The sequence below is a fragment of the Meleagris gallopavo genome, chromosome 5, assembly GCF_000146605.3.
Source record: "Meleagris gallopavo isolate NT-WF06-2002-E0010 breed Aviagen turkey brand Nicholas breeding stock chromosome 5, Turkey_5.1, whole genome shotgun sequence".
NCBI classification, from domain to species: Eukaryota; Metazoa; Chordata; class Aves; order Galliformes; family Phasianidae; genus Meleagris; species Meleagris gallopavo.
In genome coordinates, this window is record NC_015015.2 from 16,307,836 (window position 1) to 16,323,887 (window position 16,052).

At 37.2% G+C, this 16,052-nt stretch overlaps 1 long non-coding RNA gene across 3 annotated transcripts; it reads left to right on the forward strand.

Annotated features, from left to right (window-relative positions):
• The first annotated feature begins 1,334 nt into the window (after nucleotides 1–1,334).
• On the forward strand, nucleotides 1,335–14,287 carry LOC116216658. Of its 3 annotated transcripts, none has more exons than XR_004159863.1 (4): nucleotides 1,335–2,635; nucleotides 5,586–5,658; nucleotides 7,884–8,564; nucleotides 12,572–14,287. It is a non-coding gene; the product is annotated as an uncharacterized LOC116216658 (long non-coding RNA). The 3 variants fall into 3 exon arrangements; XR_004159864.1 differs by lacking the exon at nucleotides 1,335–2,635 and having other exon boundaries at nucleotides 4,593–5,658; nucleotides 7,884–8,076; nucleotides 8,453–8,564; XR_004159862.1 differs by lacking the exon at nucleotides 1,335–2,635 and having other exon boundaries at nucleotides 4,588–5,658.
• The last annotated feature ends 1,765 nt before the right edge of the window (nucleotides 14,288–16,052 follow it).

The window sequence follows — 16,052 nt, forward strand, 5'->3', positions numbered from 1 at the left end:
GTAGTCCGGCTTACTTCACTTACTGTGAATAGGGGAAGAGAAAGAGAGAGATGGTGGCCAATGATGTTAGATGGAGGAACCTTACACCAGCTACTGTTGTCCTGTATATGATCATCTGATGCAGTAGCAGAGTTTGGCTTGCTGTGTTTGTACTGTCTTAAAGAGATGTGTGGCTATTTTGCTTTTTCCTACTCTGTGCTCTAACTAAAAATAGCAACCGTTGTACTGATAGTATTGGTATTAACTTGTTCAAAATTACTTTGAGAACTAAGTAACTAAAGCAGTATTGATCCCAAAAATGGTGCACTTCTACTGTAATAGTGTGCTGATTTCTATTAGTTTATACAGTGCTTGAAATTTTCAAATAAATTGAGCACATAGATAACATAAAGTGCAGGTACCCAGGAAGTTAAGCAAAACTGCCGCAGAACAAGTGAACAGGGCTCTGAGTGAGCACCCTGATCTAATGTGTGTCCCTGTTCATGCAGGGGAGCTGGACCATATGGTCTTTAGGAGCTCCTTCCAACTCAGACAATTCTATGATTCTATGAGTCTATATCAAACCTCGGCAGTATGGATAACGACAGCACGACTTACTGGAATTAACACAATGAAGGTCTTCATGTAAGAATTAAAATGTATTTCAAAATTTACTGAACACATTCTTCACTACAGCAAGGACTTGTTATGCTCAATTTTTTCCAAGTCTTCTGAACATTAAAATTGCTGTTCTCTTCAGGTAAGCCATCCACCACCCATCAAGAGAAAATGACCTTCAGGTAGATCATTCAGTAGCCATTGAATGGAAAGGCTGTTAATTTAGGTTAGATTGATAATGATGATGCTGTGATAGGTAGCTTCTTACCAAACTCCAAAATATTAAGAGAAATTCAGGTAGTCTTCTTTAGGATAACTCCTTCCATGGAATCTTTTGGTTCCAATTATCTTTCAATTATCCTTACAATTAAAAGTGCTTATAATTGTTCTAGAGTGATTCAGAAGTGTGCAGAGAGACTGAGAGATTTGAATGAGTGTGCTGGATGTGAGTTTAAACACAAAGCTAAACTTAAAGCAGAGCCCTGGTCTTACTGGTGTCTATGGGGTTGCTCATGTACCTGTATTTAAATGGTTCTCATGGGCTGTAATGGATGTGAACATTGGGTCTATGGTCTTGCATACAAGTGATAGAAGCCCCGTACCTGAAGACGCCCAAGATCAGGCTGGACAAGGCTCTGAGCACCTGATCTAGTTCATTACAGGGGAGTTGGACCAGACGGCCTTTAAAAGTCCATTCCAACTCAAACAATTCTGAGATTCTGTAGTAAGAAAGAGCCAATAATTTTCTGACTGCCATTCTCCTTTTAAATAACCTATACAATTACAGATTTTTAATCCATAATGTATATCTTTTAGTTTTGTTGGCCATGTTTTACCAACATGAAGTCCAAAACTGAATTCTCAAAGAAATAAGATTAATGAAATTCTGCTTCTATTCCCTGTTGCTATTACTTCAGGTTTTGTAAAATGTGGTTGTTTTGGTACTTGAGGTATGGCATCACTGTGGGTCTATAGCAACTCCCTTGTGCTGGATCAAGTCTTTTTATTTTTCTTTTACAATGGGTGAGATGTGTTTAATTTATTGTAGGAAACTCTTAAAGATGCAAGATCCTTTTTAGAGGCTTCTACAATAGCCGTGAAGCACTTATTTAATCCCATTGAATAGAGGTTAGATTTACTAGCTGGGCTAGACATGATTTTTGTTCAGGAGTCATCTTGGAGTACATCGAAGTTTAAAGATCTTTGCAGAAAAACCATGGAGAAACAAAAGGAGTAAATTTTAAAAGGAACTTTGTCAAGGAGTTTTAGATGTTAAACAGATAGAAAAACCATGGTGGCTTGACTGAAGCGAGCGTTGGGTTAGCAGAATTGTTACAGATCCAGTGAGACATGCTAATGAGGCACTTTAAATGCAAGTTTGATGGAAAAAGGGGCAATTTCATACCGAAGTGCAGCAAGGTTACTGAATCAAAGAAGGTACACTTCAGTTCTGCAAAAGGGAACAATGCTTCATTGTCAGATCCTTTTTCTTTTGACTTTAAACATGTTTTAACTACACTATTTACTAAATTGTACAATGTGGCTTGCCCACTGATTGAGAATTTATGACCAGAAACAAACCTGTTAGGGAAAAAGAAGGGCTGAGCGTGATCCATACTGTAGTTGCATAAAATAGTCTGAATGGACTTAACCTGAGCACTATGGGGGGTGCACAATATGTTTTTCAAGCCCAGGGGCCTAGGATCTGATTTCAAATAGAATTTAGTCTTTCAGTACAATTTAAAAAAAGGAGAGCGTTTGGAGACATCTGTGGTTTCTCAACGTGTGTTAATGTAGATGTCTCAGTTTTGTCTGCTTCAGAATTGTGCCTTGTCAACTCATCCAGCATGCAAAATTCCTCAGATTGCATCATGCCTGAAATTCACAAGCACCTTCTTTTACTTCCAGTCCTTACAGTTGGTGAAAAATTGAGGCGAACAACATCAGCTCTTTCTCCTGCTGCCATGGAAAATCAATGCAGAAATCTTTAGCTTCCATGAAGAGGAGGGTCCAAGCTTCTTTATAAGCAGCTTTTGGGGTAAATTATTACACATGGACGCAATGTAATGGCCTCATACTTCTCAAAAGGCATACTGTCTCACTGGGGAGCCTAATATTCCAAAGCCTTTATGCAAGATTTTAGTAAAGCACCTATATAAAATGGGAAACTTCATTAGTCAATTGCATTAAAAGTCTATATAAAATAAAAGCTATTAGGTAGAGCATCAGCCGGACAAGATTAGATATAGATCTATGAGCACAGTTTAGAAAATTTCCTCAGTGCTGCTAAGTAGGGCTTTTGTTTGACCCTGCATAGCAAACTTGTGATTTGGGTTTTCAGGAGATGTGTACATTTGAGATTGGGAATTATGTATTCTTCCCTTCAATATGTACCATGAGTGATTGCATCTAGATGCATGTAGGTTCATTTGTTAACGGCTCATCCTTGCATGAGTTTGTGCTGTTTAAACTTCACAAGATACGTATCACATGATCAGAATGAATGTTTTCTGACTGTGTGCATATACTTTCTATCACAGAAAATGCAAAAATCTAGATAATAAAAATTGAAAACTAGGTGGCAGTAATAACCCAGCCATACAGTTCTCCTGTGAGTGAAGATGGGATGACTCATAGCTTTCTTAGGAATCCTGAGGGTGCTGCAGTCCCATACATCCCATGGTGTAGCTATTAACAAGTAGAAAAGCACAGGGCTGAGTGTTCAAATGGGTTCATTTGTTTGAAAGCAAAACATGATTTGCTTTAATTAAAGAGGGATAACAAGAAGTGAATTGAATATTATAGGTGAATTAATTAATGGAATGGAGCTTGCGTAGTTGTTAAATATATTGCAAAAAATTTTCTTCTCACAATGAGTGGCAGAAGAGGAGGAGCTGTGTTTGCCTCTGAAACTTGTGTTACTTGTGGTTGTGGCTAGGGGCCAGCAAGTGTTTGAGAGTCCATAAGCAGATTTCTGTTCACACTGATGGTTGTAAGGGGTATTCCTCTCAAGCCAGAGTAAGCTAAAAGTAATGTGAGTGAAATCGGCAGAATTACTCTGTGGAAGGACTATTATTGGCTCTAAACCTCTCAGGAGTCCATGATTAACATCCTCACTTATTTAGAGGCATGAACTGAGGTTACAGTCCTAGAAGCATTAGACAACAGTAAGATTTATTGGCTGACTTCATTGTTTAAAAGCAATACTCTCTCCTTAGATTCATACAATTTAATTGCATGTGCAAAGAAGAATGTGATGTCCTTTTCTGGTTAGCAGAACTGCTTGTGTGGCAGGACTGAGCAGAAAGGTTTGGGGAATCCTTCCTCCTGGATGTGGTTATTTGTCTGTCAGCACTGGATATATGTCCTATTTTCCTTATTCCCATAAATTGTTTTGTTTGAAACTGGGTCACCTAAACTTTCTCAGACTGAGCTGCCACAAATTCATCTTGTTTAAGCCAACATTGAAGACACTGGTTCGGTGTTTGATTTCAATTTGTGTGACTCTGCACACAAAGATCTTTTGATATCTGCTTCTTGTACAGCTAAAAGTTCTATGCTTCAAAAGATCTTGTTGTGGTTTATACTCAGAAATCCATGGCACTCCTGCCTGTAATATAATTAAAGCTGATTTCCTTCTTCTTCTTCGTCAGTGAGAAATTTTAAATAGAACTCCTTCTGTATCATTTTTTTTAGTCTAACTAGGATGTACTGATGAGTTAATGCTAGCATATCCTTCCTCTCTCTCTCTCTCTTTTTTTTTATTAAGGTATTTCCCAAATCCATTTTTGTTACTTCTGCTACCCTTCTGAAACATGTATGTAGGATGTGATAAAGTAATAGCTGCCAGATAATGAAAAAAGCCCATGTTTCACAACTCATCCAGAGAATTCATAAAATGCCTCTGTAGAAACCTAGCAGTAATAGAGATGCATTTTGTCTTTGCTGTAGGATTGCTAGATAGGTGGTCACAGGACTATCTGCTAGATAATAGACAACAGTTAATGGTGAAGTTTTACCTTGAAATTAATAGCTCACTTTACTTTCTAAACTATTGCTGTTTTCCAGAGCTTCCATTTTCATTCCCCTGGGCCATTCTTTATTTGCATGGTACTGAAGTCTATCAACCCTGTATTTCAGTGCTCTCTGGAAAGCACGATAAGACTTTTTAATTATTATTATTTACACCCTGGTTTTTTGCATATGTTCAGGAGTTTGTTATTTTAGAAAAAATTGGTAAGTTTTGGAGCCAGACAGATTTTAACCACCTCCAAACTAAAACTCCTGAAGGGATGGAAGGATTTTTGGCCTATTCCTGAGCACACGGGGAACAGGGTATGCTTTGGGTACTCATTGGTGCACAGCAGAAATTTTCGCCTGTCTGGAGTATAGAAATTCTTAAGTGGTTATTCTCACCTCTGCAGCTGAGAGCTTGCTTATAAGCACAAAAACAATGCTTGTGATTTTTTTAATCTGCATTTTACTGGCTTAACTGCTTTTGATGATGGTTCGTCAGCTCATTCTTGCTATTCTGGAGGCTTAGATGAAAAACTTTTCTGGTAGCATTGTAGAACATGCACATTTGTGGACTTTTGCCCTGGCAAGACTGCTTTTGCTCTTGTTGAACAGAGTTAAAGGCTTATTGGATATATTCCAATGTTTTATACTTAAAAAAATGGATATATTCCTACAGAATTATATTGTTGCAAGTTCCTGTTCCTGCTGCAATTTAAAACAAACAAACCAAGCTGTGATAAGTGTAGTTATCAGCAATATAGAAAAGTTCATAGCAATTACTTTTATAACATCACAGATCTGCTGCGGGTAATTAACATGTATTGCTTTAAGATCCCGGTACACTTTACACTTTACTATCACATCATAAATAGTAGGATATCTGTGATCTCTTTCATGTTTGTGTCTCTGCTTTTGCTTTTACTTGGGTGTTCACCAGATGACACTTTCTATCCCTTAATTTTTTCTAACAGCCTCTTGAATGCTAAGCTCCTGTTGCTGGAAACCTTTCTAAGGAAGGAATAAAAGAGCATATGTAATTTCTGGGTGAGTTTGTTGGCTTCTGTTCTCTTCAAAACTCCATTCAACTAAGTATTGCAGAAGTAATTGATACATTTTCCTGCGGAGGGGGATTGCAGAGTCTTGCGTATCAGAAGTTAACCACAGATAATTTTTTATCCTTTCTGGGAAAAGCAGAAGTATCTTTACTTATTTACAGGAAACCAAACACAAATAATTAACTTTGAACTCTTGAAAGTCAAAATACTGTTTGGATCTATGTATGCTGAGAGACAAAAATCAGTGTAAGTATACAGGAAGGAAAATACATTTCTGTGTGCTATTTTCCCAGTCACGCCGCATAAATTAGTAAAGAAAGGTACCTCTGTTTCAGATAGTTGTGCTTGACTTTAAAAAGAATTACCTTAAAATACAACATATATCTTCACTTTTTGAATCTTCCATGGACGTATGAGGACATTTTTCTTGTGCATGTGAATCTTTAGAGTCAAACACAAAAGCTGCTACAATCTATTATTTTCCTGTGATGTAATACTAATCCCACCAATGCTGTGCATGGTATAAACAGATTGTAATGAATGCTTTATATTTCCAAGTAGGAAGGAGGCAATTCTTATGTCTATTTCCAGAAATCTTAATACACTTTCAAACTCTTCTTGCATGCTTTGTTCTAAGCATATATTCACATGTAAACCTACGTATAGTTACAGTTTTAAGCAAGTAGCACTTGCAGGATTGGAAGCCTTGTTTTAAATATATACTGGTTTTGCTGGGGTTTTCATCAATAAAATTTCTCTCTGAGCTATTCCTTTACAGCAGTATAATAATAATGACATGTATATTGGGTCTTATTGTGTAAGTCTTTCATTATAAATGGTACAAAAGGTTTATACATATAAGATAACTTTACATGAAACAGCAACCCTGTTTTTCCTGGGACATCAACAGGCTGACAGAATAGAACATCAGAAGGCATGGGGCACGCTTCAGGAGACAATATTACAGATATTTCCTGATAGAGAAGCTGGCCAGGATCATCAAGTTAACTTCACCATCTCCTATGCATTACGTGTTGGACAGGACATAGGGTTAGTGTTCAGTCTGAAAGGGCCTAAGTCCTCCAGAGAAATAAGAGGGCAGAGGTATTGAACGCTGAGCAAAGGTTGCCGTATACATTCTTTTTGTGTTTACTGAACAGTTGAAGTTATCAGCCCTTTTTTTGCTATGTACTAGGCACAGCAAACCTTCACTGCAGATCTACAGTTATACAGGTCCAAGTAAGCCCTGTAGTTAGCTTATTCTCCATTCTGAATACATTTAGTTTTACTCGCCTTAACTGTAATAGTGGTGTAAATGTGGTACTAAGATACGCTGTATTATGCATATCTCTAACTTTATTAGCATTATTTGTATAAAAATGTCACAATTTGGTCCTGAAAATGTTTCTTACACACTCTGCGATCTGGATTTTCAGGCTGGAGAACTGCCTTAAAAAATAAATTCAGAATGCTTCATAGGTTTTTCTGACACTTGGGTGATAGAATTAACAGTCAAATCAAGTCTCATTTAGTTCAAATATAACAGCTGAAAAGCTGACCTTTTCAAAAAGTTTAATGGTTCCAAAAAGTTCCAACATTTTTCTCATTATATCTAATGTTTTTAGATATTATATGCTTTATCAAGTTTTCCAACAGAAACATTAAGTGGAGTCTGTATGAGATCTATATTGGTCTATTTAATAATTATTCAACACTTCCAGCTGTAAAAATTTTATACTTCTCTGACCTGATCAGAGATGGCAAATAACAGCAAATCTTTTCTAGAAATGTAGTGGCCTAAAGTTTTCATTTTGATCTTTTTTCCAATGCTTGACAGTTTGAGTGTCGATTCAAATGCATGAAGCATCTGCTCAATCTGCTTTTCTGTTGTTCTGCACGTTATGTCTGGCTTTCGAGAAAAATGTTCCCATTTTTCACTGCTGGTGCTCTACACCTGCATTCACTGCTCACTTCACAATTTCCTGTTGTATAGGGATATGTTTTAGCGCTCATGCTGGTGGTGGGTTAGCAGACTAGATGAACTTAGTGGTCTTTTCAAACCTTTATGATTCTATATTCATATATGTGAATGGCTGATTTATCATTTACTTCCGTCTTGCCTTATTTCTAAGGATATAAAGACCTTTACAGATGTAATAAATTACACATCAAGTGTCATTTTAGAATGTGAGAGACATTGATCTAATTTTACAGCAGATGACCTTATGGAGAAGAGGAGACCCGTTGCGTCAGGAGAATTCAGACTCCAGAACACAATGGACTGCCTGCAACTTTTACTCCTTGCCATACCTGCTGCTCTGGGGCAGTAGTGGAGGGCAGAGCAGACACCTGGGAGAGGCAGGGTCTCCCTCCAGAACTACAGATCCATGTGGGAGCTGCCATGGAAGTGAGTGTCCCTCCTGACACACACATCTCACAGCTGTTTCTGCAGGTGGAAAGGCAGCCTACATGGATTTATGTATTCCATTGGAGTGCAGGGTTGGTGGCAGTGAAAGCCACTCAGCAGTTCTTGTAACAACTCTGCTCTGAGAATGTTTCCCCTTGAGTGTCAATTTTCAAATGGAAAATACTCCACAAAGCAGAGATACTGCGGAGTTATGGAAAGCTGGTCTTGAAAGCTGTCATGAAATAAATACATATACGACGTTATAAAAATGGGTTTTGTATAAACTGCCCTCTTTTAGCAAACATTTCACTTCCTATAATTGTGTGCGCTTTTGTTTGAACTTATCAAATATGTGATTGTTCTCCTTCTCCTTCAGGGAGATAAGAAATCCACCCTCCGGATATGTAGAATGATGTTGTTGTAATCACTCTTCAAAGGGAGATCCACAGTAAACAAATGTTAGCATGTCGCCTCTACAGCTTCTTTTGGTGAGTGCATGACTTCCAGAGAGAAGGCTGGGATGAAGGGGAGAGGACATATTTAGCTGAAGATCCAGTAAATAAATTTCCTTTTTTCAGCCCAAGAAAGACCAAAGTTGATCAGTCTGTGTAAGAACACTCACCTCAAAATATAGTTTTATTTCTTTGTTTCGCTTCAGAATGGATTGTCTCTCTCTCTGAAGTTTGTCAGCATTACTATAAATCAGCAAGCCTGGGAAACAAAACTACCCCTTAAAGAAAAGTATTTGGACCAGTAACACTATATAACAGTAGTTAGATTTCAGTGCCTGAGGTACACAGGAATTTTACTGTTATAGTTATGCCTACCAAAATTGCATCCTCTCACTCAAGCTGCTAATGTTGGCAAAAGTTTTAAATGCAGACTGTACCTTATAAACGTCTCCGCCCCCCTCTGTCCCTGCAAATATAATATTCCTCAATTTGATCAGATCAGCCCTATGGAACCCAAAGTGGCCGGCTCAGTTCAGCAGTGCCAGCCGAGTGCGAGATTTCCCAGTTTATCTGATGAGTGTTTTACCTTTGTCGTGAAGAAGGCAGAGTGTCTCGAATTAGAGCTCTTTCCCTTCTTCACTCTTCTGCTTGTAGGCCTAAGGAAGTCCATTTTGTTATCATAGGTGTTGTTGTTTCTTGTGACACAGCAGAAAAAGGACAGAGCCAAGATTGCTGCCTTACTCTGCTGACCATTTGAATTCTCTGGAAGGCAGATGCAGAACATTTGTGAGCAGAAGCTCAACAGTAACTAAAAAGTTGGTGCTTTGGTTCATTAGTTTCCTCTATTATCCCATGAGAAGATGTTGGTTTTCCACATGAATGTGGCAGGCCATGGAGCAGAGGCAAACTTCCACCCAGCATGGAGGTGCCTGGCTCACTTCTGTACTCTGCGTGCAGCTAGAGTTTTGTTAATATGCTTTCTGTTAATATGTAAATATGATTTCTGTTCACAGCTGCTTCTCACTCAAGAAATTGGAAGTGAAAAACCCAGAAGCTATGTGTAGTGCAAACCTTTATTTGTCAAAAACATAGTCTCCAAGTACAGTAAATGGATATCTACTCTCCAATTTCCTACCCCATCACCATAAATTCAGAAAGCTCTTTAGGTCTCGTGAACTACTAACAGAAGGAAATCCATGATTTATAAACCAGACATTTGAAATTATTTGTTGTAGCAAGGTTTGAATTCCTACCCAAATCTGATCCTTAATTCTGAAACTTTTAAGGTTTGCTGAGATCTTTTCTGACATAGCAGCTGTATAAAAACCTGGTACAGTAAATCAGCAAGAGGCAAATATTCAGTGCTACTGTCAGCACTCAGCAGACCTCAGTCTCAGTTGACCCATTGTGTTGCTATTCATGAAAGCAATACTTGTAGATATACCTAATCTTAGCATTCTTAAAGCCATCATTAGTTTAAATGTTTTCCTAAGTCTGGGCCTCAGATTTTGCAGTATCTGATTGCCTCCAGTCCTGCTGTGTACATTTTAACCTGTTCCAGGTTTCTAGGATTGAAACAAGCAACTACTTCTTATGGTGTTTGTGCTCTATTTGAAGCAGAGAAGTGGGAATGACGCATAAGGATTCATCTTTGGAAAAGATAAGGAAAAGGTAGAACTGCAGCCATAAAACTTTGAAAAGGTAGTGATTGTAGAGCTGGGGTTCAGTGCAATAGATTAAGAACTTCCTACAATAACACGAAGACTTTACTAAGAAGATGAAATATAACATATTGTCTTTGAGTAAGACTTTGTATCTTCCCTGTTTTCTAGTCTCCCTTAGGAGAAATGTTAGTAACATTGACATATTTACATTTGAAATGAGATGTAACCTAGCCAAGTGTTTAGCAAAACTGAGCACGTCCTCTGAATTAAGCATATACATAGGTATTTTGTAGATTAATCTAATTATTTTGCATTTCAATTTTGTGATTTGATGCTGTTCTTTTAGTTAGAAATCTTATCTAGGACTAAAACCCGTCAGCTAATATTATAGGTCTCATGTATTCCTGATGACAGTCATTGCCCCTGCACTCGGATCAAACAAATCCATTCAAAAATGTAAATCCAAGTTGATTTTTCTTGCTTTGGAAACAAAGGCTCAATTGTCAGAATCCCATAGTGTCTTCTATTATCTAAGTATTTTTTTGCAGAATGTACATTGATTCATGTTCGTCAGCATAATGCATTCTTTGTTTGAATTATTTCCAACATTTTTGATGTACATTTTTTTTTTCTTTTCTGCACTAAGAAAAGTAGTTTCATTTTTCATCACTTCTTTTTCAAAGAATAAAATGTTTGTCTTTACAAAGTTTTCAATGGATGACAATCTGTAGCATATCAACTATTCATTCATTGGAAAGGTAGATGGTGACTACAATAGTGAAATGCAAACCTTGGTTCGGTGGAATCTGGCCTTCCTCTCTCTCTCTCTCTTCTTTTTTTTTGTTGTTTTTTTTTTTTTTTTAAATGTTGGTTCTGTTGGTTCAAGAGGCAGAACTTTAGTAAGCTTTTAATATCAGATCAACATCTGGGTGCCTTCATCAACTTCGCTTTCGAATTGTTTAGTATATCCAAATCCAGACAAGGTCACTGGGAGATGTAGGCATTTGGAGGTTTAAAACCCGGGCTGTTGTTTTTAAAGTGCTTAAGTATGCATTAAGGAAACTAAATCTTAAGATGAAGATTTAAAATTAAGGGTTTTAATTTCTTTGACCTAAACTTTAATTTCCCTTGATAAAACTAGACTGTGGGCATTATTGGCTGCTATTATGCAACAAGTGTATAAATATTATAATTTAGCCCTTCTAATGACATTGAGATTTTGTAATGTATGGAAACTTGCCGACGTTCTCCTGGACTCTGAAAGACCATTACATTTCCATTAATAATTTTCTTTTTCCAGTGTTACCTGTAGACACTGAATACCTTTCTATCGCTGCATGCTTTCTATAAGAGTCTCTAATTTTTTTGAAGGAGCACATTGCTTCAAATATCCATACTCAAAGGAATTCAGTTGCACTTGTGTAACTTCAGCTGTTGCATTTAAAATTTTCTTAAGAATCCATTTGCTTTCTTCTCACTTTCTTCAATACCTCTTGTTTCTACAAAATTAGCTTATGTAGACGTTTTATTTGGTGTCTTTATCTTCACTTATCAGAATTCTAGCACACAGAAAACAGACTATTTGCTTCACTATAATAGGAAAATCTGCTCAAAGCTTTAATTTACATACCCTTTATGAGTAGGTTTGCAGTGTCTTATTTGGTGACTACTGACTGATGCTGCAAGAAAAAGAGCAGGAGTTCCTGTTCGTATGTTTATCTATCATTCTGAATAAAAATTTCAATTGTCTGGGAATAATTAACTGGAATGAAAATAAAATTGACCAGTCATTCAAAAGGAAACAATCAGTAGAAATAATTCAAGTAAGATTTGCAATGGTTTGAACTCCCAGTGAAACAGGTTTTGTTCCAGGAATCCAAAATGCAAATATTCATGCCACACTTTATTGGTCATTCCCATAGTCTTCTGCTGTTCTCTCACCAAGAGATCTCTCAGAAACAATCCCTGCTGAAAGGACTTTCTGAATGCTTCTACCCACTTAGGAATGCAGAAAGTTACAGGTGTACATATTGTACAAACGCACTGCCAGACATAATTGTGTGTGACAGCTCAAAATCCACCATCTAATTACAGTACCTGGCCAGATCTTCTATGGACATAACACCACATGTCTTGGTTACACGCCAAAATGTTCAGTCAATTCCACCATCTTCACAGCCATTTAACTGAATGAAAGTATGTATACATACCTTTCAGGAATAGAGTTTAGTTTATATAAGACTCAACTAAGATCTGTAATAGCAAGGATAGACAGCACATTGTTAAGTGCAGAAACCACAAACGCCAGAAAGACTTTCTGTTTTATTTACTGACCCAAACCACAGGAACTCTTTCATTACTTTTCTTCTATTCATGCAGATACCATATCAGGATGGGTGAGCTGTCTCCACTTAAGGCAAATTAACCTGTGAAGAAACAAAGCAAAATGCAAGTTAACAGCTTCCTGATTTTGCTTATGAAAATGAGTTTCAGGTGCAAAGTTGTGATCTATGTAAGTTATATGTGATCACTCAGTATCAGAAGATAACTCACTCAGGCCGTTTAAGGACAGAAGCAAGAACAAAAAACATGCTAGTGGTGACAATGCTGCAACATCAGATGAAGGCATCTACTGTGTGAAAAATAAGTAAAAAGTAACTTTACAAGTGTCTCTGTCCTTCCTCTGTTTCTTGAAATGAGAAGAAAGAAGAACTAAGTGCAAAGATTTCTCTCTTCCTTTTCAGGGAGCTAGTTTGGAGCTGCCTTTTGCTACTCAAGGTTATTGCTTTCTTGGACTTTAAATTGGTTTCTTCTGAGCGAAGCAAAGATTGTACTGACATAAATGTCACTTGAATTAATGTATTCTTGTTTCTGTCTTTATTTTTTCTCTCGGAGCTACTTCTAGCTTAAATTACCAAATATTTCAGGGCTTGAAGACAAGGTCACAGTCATGCAAAGAATTAGAACTGTGGGACATTTCAAGTTTGTCTTCAATATTTTGAGAGAAACACAGTTTGAGCACAGTTTTTTCTTAGCTTACAAAGGAAAATAACTGTATCAGAAACGATAGTAATCACCATTACTGAAAACCACTTGCTTGGTGGTGTTTTCTTCAGTGAAAGTGAGGGGGAATGACTAGTCAAGCGATATAAAGAACAGCGTGTAAATCATAACTGTAGCTGGAGATCTCCTCGACCATGACTAATTCTGCTGCTGATTCTCATCTTTTTCTGATGATTGCTTCACTCCCTTTGAAGAGACCACAGGCGTCCTGAGTCTAAGTGCATGGCCACATAGCCTCTGCACATAATACTCGGTCTGTCAGCTGTTCATGTGTGATATATTGCAAAAACTCGGTGTGCAGTTTTGCCGGCTAGAGTCATGACTCTCCTGGCATGTTTCTGAACTCTTAATAGAAAAGCAAAACATTAGTGTCTAGTACCCAGAAATATTCTTCAGAGAGAGTAGGAGCAATTACAAAAGTTCACTTTTAATGAGTGTCATCAGACTAGTTACCTATTCGTGGTAGTTTTCCTGGAAAACAAAGGCAAGAGGCAGTATGCTAGCATAAGCAAAACTTTTTTAAAGTGGATTTGGATATTATGTAGCATTCTTTTTCAAAGTACATTGCTACTTCTTGTCTTGTCAAGCATTAGCAGAACAATGTGAGTTTTCTGGTATTATGAGGAAATATTTGTCTTGCATGACCTAGTTCTCAGTTACACTTCTGCATATCCTAATGACTGGAAAATGTACTGTATTACATGAGAGGATTACGGTAGGAGATAAATGAACAGAATCAATTATTACAGTAGAGAACATCAGTGGCAGTGAGCAATAAGCAACTAAATTTAGGAGAAGAACAGTAGAGCGTAATGCAAGATTTTTCAAAAGCATCCCACTTCATGAGAACACAAAAAACCTTTGGAGCCTTGGGAATTTGGTAGTGTTGAATAAATAAAATCTTCCGTGACTTTTTGTCAGCAGAATGTGTGAACTTCACATGAATGAAAAGTGGGGGGGAAGCAAAGAATCCAAGGAGTTTTCTGTATGTTATTTGTGAACACTTCATACTTTACAGTCACTACACATAATGTGCAAAAGAGAAAAAGATCTCTATTATTTTACTCGCATTTTAAATAAAGTTAACTTCCTTAAAATAGGTTATATTAATATTGTCTGTAAGTCAGTTATATGTCATGCTTCCTGTTCATTGAGTTTCCAAATAGAGGTGTGTGTATCTTCAGGGATGCATAAACATAATATTCTAAGGCAGGTGCTATTATTCCACAATTCTCTGTTCATCTATTGTCCTTCCACAGACCAGACATGTTCAGCTATTCTACAATCTTTCTACAAAACAAATAGATAAAATGAATAAGGAAGAAAAAGAGAGGCACATAAACAAGATAAAAGTAGAAGATTTTGCTATTTATGCCTTCTCTATCACTTGCTGTCTTTCTTGTATCTTAGAATGTAATCTGCTGTTACTGGCCTTCTTGGTGTTCTCTTGCTCCTCATAGAGATGCTTCCATGCATTGAACGCTTTCTGAACTCAACTTCCACTGCTTAAAAACGATGAAGGGAGCTGTTTCCTGTGTTATCCTGATGTTATAGCAGTTGCAACAGAGAATCTTTAACCAATCTCCAGGCTGATTGATATCCCATTCCACGTGCTTTGTCACCTCGTTCTCTCACCTAACATAGATGTAGAGTACCAATTCCTATGAATTGTTTAAAATCATAAATTCTAGATAGTTTTTCCACTTGGAATAGATCTCTGCTGTAAGTTGGCTGCTGTTAATTTCTAATGGACAGTTTTAAAGTAGAAAATTACATGAAAAATTTGAAATGGCTTGAAGATGTGCCCACTTTTATTATAATATTTTGCCTATAAATTGCTCGTAAAAACTATCAAAGAGCAAAAATGGATTAAATCATTTGCATATGACAAGGAGAAATGATTTGCATAAGCTGTTCTGAACAGAAAATGCTGTAATGGCAATAATTCTGGGTACATTAGGAGAATTTGCAAGATCTATGCTTATCTCAAATTTGATATGTGCTTCAGATTAAGGTCAGAAAAAAGCTGGAGTAAATTGTTTGCTTTTAAAGTCCTGTTCCTTAAGGAGTTGGGTGGGTCCAACATCTAACAGTCTAAGCTGTAAAGGAAAACTCTCTTATGTAATTTGCAGCAAATTCAAAGCTGCTTCTAAAAGCTGTAGCTCATCAAACTCACAAGTGCTATATTCAGGGAAATATGATGTTGCAATGCACATTACATCAGTACTGCAGATACAGTACAGTGGGTACTGCTGTTGCTTACATTGCTGACTTGTATTTTTTCATCTGGGTCAACTGAGTCAGCAAGTTCATTGTATTTGGAACTATTTTATTTCCACAGCAGTTCTGCTTTCATGTGGTTGCAATGAAAATGCAACACATTTCCTGCATTCCTTAGCAAAAGACCTTGATTTTAATTTTACTTTTTACTTTGTGTACAACTGAGATTCTCGAAAAAGGAGGAATCGTCTCTACGTGGTTTTGGCAAACACTAGAATCTAAACATTGACAAGCACTGGGAAAGTGCTTGCCTGAAGTAAATGTGATAAACAGAATGTGATAAACCTACTTATCCATTCTTCTTGAATCTGATATTCCATATGGAATCAACACCCTGTAGCTGAGCTACGTAGCCTGTAGTATTAAATTTCTTCCTGCTATGACACAGGTTAAAATCTGAATGAAGATTGAGCTGCTTGTGGTTCATGTCCTTTCATCCTTGACCTGTGCTATCAGGAGTCATTACTTAAAGACACCGTGAACAGCCTGCATTTCACACAACAGTCTTTTTTTTTTT